This window comes from Macaca fascicularis, chromosome 3 (assembly GCF_037993035.2).
Source record: "Macaca fascicularis isolate 582-1 chromosome 3, T2T-MFA8v1.1".
Lineage (NCBI taxonomy): Eukaryota > Metazoa > Chordata > Mammalia > Primates > Cercopithecidae > Macaca > Macaca fascicularis.
The window spans coordinates 153,134,319-153,138,974 of NC_088377.1; the positions used below are offsets into that span (position 1 = coordinate 153,134,319).

The window sequence follows — 4,656 nt, forward strand, 5'->3', positions numbered from 1 at the left end:
GGCTCAAGTGATCCTCCCTCCTCACCTCCCCTAGGACTACAGGGATGTGCCACTATGCCCAGCTAAGTGTTTGTTTGTTTTGTAGATTTGGGGCCTCTCTCTGTTGCCCAGGCTGGTCATTAACTCCTGGCCTCAACCGATCCTCCCACCTCAGCCTCCCAGAGTGCTGGGATTACAGTTGTGAGCCACTGTGCCCAGCCAGTCAGATTCTAGCCTTTATAATCTCTGAGCTAGTTCCTTCCTTTTACCTCGTTGCACTTCTGAGAGCAAGATGGGTCACCAGCAGCTGTACTGGAGCCACCCGCGAAAATTCGGCCAGGGTTCTCGCTCTTGCCGCGTGTGTTCAAACCGGCACGGTCTGATCCGGAAATATGGCCTCAATTGTGCCGCCAGTGTTTCCGTCAGTACGCGAAGGATATTGGTTTCATTAAGTTGGACTAAATGATCTTCCTTCAAAGGATTATCCAAGGCATCTACTCAATGAAAAACCATGATAGTTCTTTGTACATAAAATAAACATTTGAAAAAACAAACAAACAAAAGTCTCTGAGCTATTTTACAACTCTTTGTTAATGGATAGACTACACATTCTGTCTTGTCTGATAGGGTTTCAGTGAACTTATCTCCCCTCTCAGGAAAAAAATACTTTTGCCTTTTTCCATTCCTTTATTCCATATAAATCGGTACCTTTTGACTTTTTCTTTGATCCTGTATAACATTTGCCTGCTTCCCTTAGCAAATAAGTAAAATCTTTCACACATGTTCATTTTTTCTCTGTATGAGAGTCATGATTTTACCTTTATTTCAAAAATTACCTTTTAACAATACATTACAAAGTGGGATAGAGATGAAATCAGATACGAGAGAAAAAGACCCATGAAAACGCACAGGTTTAGGATGTACCTCGTTTCGACTCTGCAGAGACAATGAAACAAAGTATCAGAGAAGTTGATTTGCCCAAAGATACAACCAGGAAATGGGGGTGAGACAGGGTGAAGGGTAAACAATAATTAATGGGAAAGAAATTAAAATGACACAAAACATATGAATAAATGCTCAATCCCATAATGCTCTCAAATCTTTTTATAAAAAGACCTATCATTTTTCATCTAAGAGAGTGGTAAAGAAATAGAAGCGTGGTACTATTCAGGGCAGGTAAGTAGGTAGCAGGAATAGGCACATTTCTGCTTTGTGAATAAGTGAGCAGGATAAACTCTTTCGGAGGCTATTTAATAAGATTTAAATACAGGTATCCTTTAAACCAGTATTTCTACTTTTAGATGTTTAATGGGTGAAATGCTTGCACAAGTATGTGATGATATATGTTCAAGGATGTTCATTTTCAATATTGTAATAGTAAGCTTGGAAGCACCCTAGATTTCCATCAATAGAGGGCTGTTTCAGAACAACATATCTAAAATCGTGCATTTTTTGTTTAAAAATATACATATAGTGGTCATCTTAGAGGGATGGGACTATAAAATTTTGTACTCCACATTTTTTGTTTTACATGTTTGTATTACTTTTGCTGTATTAAAAAAAAGTAACAATATACCTATAAGAGAATCCAATCTTTTTAACTTGATACAGTATCATGTAAATGAACTCATTTTTTCAATGCACCAATGGAAACTTCTCAGTGGAGGTGGAGAGGGCTGTAGAACAGCACTCTGAATTGGACCTTCATGAAGTAGGGCATAGTTATTACTCACTAGTCACTAAGAACATTTTCTATGAGATGTGCACAATATCCAGACAAGAATTTTAACAACATCCACACTCCCTGCCTGAGCCAATGAAACCCTCTACCTAATCAATTAACTAAAGAAGGTCTTGGGGCAAATAACTACGACTGAAGAATTCATGAACTATAGAATGAAGGTGTGTGTGTGTCTTTTGACTGTAGTTCCCACTGAAGAGTTGCTGAACGATGAATTAATGCTAAATGATCCAGATACACATCATATAAATAATTACTTATAAATATTATTCAAATGAAATTTATCTACTTTAAACAGCTATTTGTGCAGTTAATTGATTTTAAACAGCATATACTTCTAATTTCAAAATAGGCTGATTTGAAGTAGAGTCTTTAGTAGGTGCCTAGCATATTATGATTTTAAAAATTTAAATCTTAAGTTACACTAAAATGCTATAGGAAATGGATTTCATCAGGCAACCAAACCAATGTCATGGGTCACTATTCGTAAATACCATGACAAATAATAACGATTAACATTTACCACAGACTTAGTGCATAGAAATAATTTCTGTGAGTTATGCCTGCAAGCAACCCAGTGATGTAGGTAATGATTTATCCTGGCTTAACAGAAGTTAACCAAAGATACGGAGTGAGAAAATAAGGCCAGGGAGTTCTCTGGGGCCTCTTTTATAAGGGTACAATCCCATTCATGAGAACTCCATTTTCATGACCCAGTCACATCCCAAAGACCCTGCCTCCTAACACCATCACATTTCAGGTGAGAATTTTGCATAGCCATTTGGGAAGGGAGGACACAAATATCCAGGCCGTAACAAAATTCCTCATTGAGGTTATGTGTATTGACTAGATAACAGAAACTCAACAGTTTCCATCCCAAATTTGTTTGCTATCCAATATAGATAGTTTTGTTTTTGTTTTTGTTTTGAAAGAGTCTTACTCTGTCACCCAGGCTGGAGTGCAGCGGCACAATCATAGCTCACTGTGGCCTTAAACTTCTGTGATAAAGTGATCCTCCCACCTCAGCCTCCTTAGTAGCTGGGACTACAGGCATGTGCCACCATGCCTGGATCTTTTTTATTTAATTAGTTAGTTATTTTTGTGGAGACAACGTTTTGCTTTGTTGCCCAGGCTGGTCTCAAACTTCTGGCCTCAAGTGATCCTCCCACCTCAGTCTCCCAAAATGTTGGGCTTACAAATGCGTGCCACTGCATCTGGCCTTATAATTTCTGATTTATATTCACAATAAAGCTAAAGAGGACATACATGTATTGTGGAACAAAAAGCACACAAGGAAGCTGTTCAGATGTCTTTTTAAAATTTTTACTTTTTAATGTTTTTATTGATATGTAATATTTGAATATATTTATGGGATACATGTGATATTTTGTTACATGAATAGAATGTGTAATGATCAAGTCAGGATATTTAGGATATCCATCACCATCAGCATTTTACCTTTTTTATGTGTTGAGAATGTTTCAAGTCCTTACTTTGAGCTATTTTGAAATGTGTAATACGTAATTGTTAAATATAGTCACCTATATAACTAGAGAATATTAGAACTTATTCTAACTAACTGTATGTACCCATTAACCAACTCTGCTTTACTTCCCCCCACACACACTCCCACATTCTTCCCAGCCTCTGATAACTGTCATTCTACTCACTACCTCCATGAAATCAACATTTTTATGAGCATATGAGTACATGCGATAATATTTGTCTTTCTGGTTTTTGTTTTTGTTTTGAGACAGGGTCACACCCTGTAGCCCAGGCTGGAGTGTAGTAGCACTATCACAGCTCACTGCAGCCTCCAATTCCCTGGGCTCATGTGATCTTCCCATCTCTACTTCCTGACTAGCTGGGACTACAGGCACGTGCCATCATGCCTGTCTAATTTTTGTATTATTTCGTAGAGATGGGGTTTTACCATGTTGCCCAGGCTGGTCTCAAACTCATGGGCTCAAGCGATCAGCCCACCTTGGCCTCCCAAAATGCTGTGATTACAGGCATGAGTCACCATGCCTGGCCATATTTATCTTTCTGTGTCAGGCTTATTTAACCTCCAGTTTCATCCACGTTGCTGCAGATGACATTATTTCATTATTTTCTATGGCTGAATAGCATACTACTGTGTAAATATATGACATTTACTTTATGCATTAATTCATTGGTAGACACGTAGGTTGATTCCCTATCTTTGCTATTGTGAATAGTGCAGCAATAAACATGGGGGAAGTATGTATCCCTTTGATATGCTGATTTCCTTTCTTTTGGATGAATACCCAGTAGTGGGATAGCTGGATTATATGGTAGTTCTATTTTTAGTTTTTTTAGTAATCTTCATACCCTTTTCCATAATGGCTGTACTAACTTACATTCCCACCAACAGTGTATGAGAGTTTTCTTTTCTCTGCATTGTCACCAACATCTGGGTTTTTTTTGTATTTTTTAATAGTCATTTTTACTGGGGTAAGATGATATTGTGGTTTTGATTAGCATTTCCCTGATAATTAGTGATTTTGAGCATTTTTATTATACCTGTTGGCCACTTGTAGATCTTCCTTAGAGGAATGTCTATTTAGATCCTTGCCCAACTTTTAAATGGGGTTGTTTGTGTTTTTGCTGTTGAGTTGTTTCAGTTCCTTGTATATTCTGGATATTAGTCCTTGTCAGATAAATAATTTGCAAATATTTTCTTCCATTGAATAGGTTATCTCTTTGCTCTGTTGATTGTTTCTTTTGCTGTGTGGAAGGTTTGTAGTTTAATATAACTTCATTCCTTAATTTTTGGTTTTGTTGCTTATTTTTCTGGGGTCTTAGCCATAAAATACTGGCTTAGGCCAAAGTCCTAGAGTATTCCCCGGTATGTTTTTTTCCTAGATGTTTTATAGTTTGGGGTCTTTTGTTTAAGTTCTCAATCCATCTTGATT

General features: G+C 37.4%; 1 pseudogene; it reads left to right on the forward strand.

The window, feature by feature from the left end:
- The first annotated feature begins 240 nt into the window (after window positions 1-240).
- Window positions 241-536, forward strand: LOC123572234 (small ribosomal subunit protein uS14-like; annotated as a pseudogene).
- Window positions 537-4,656: the final 4,120 nt, after the last annotated feature.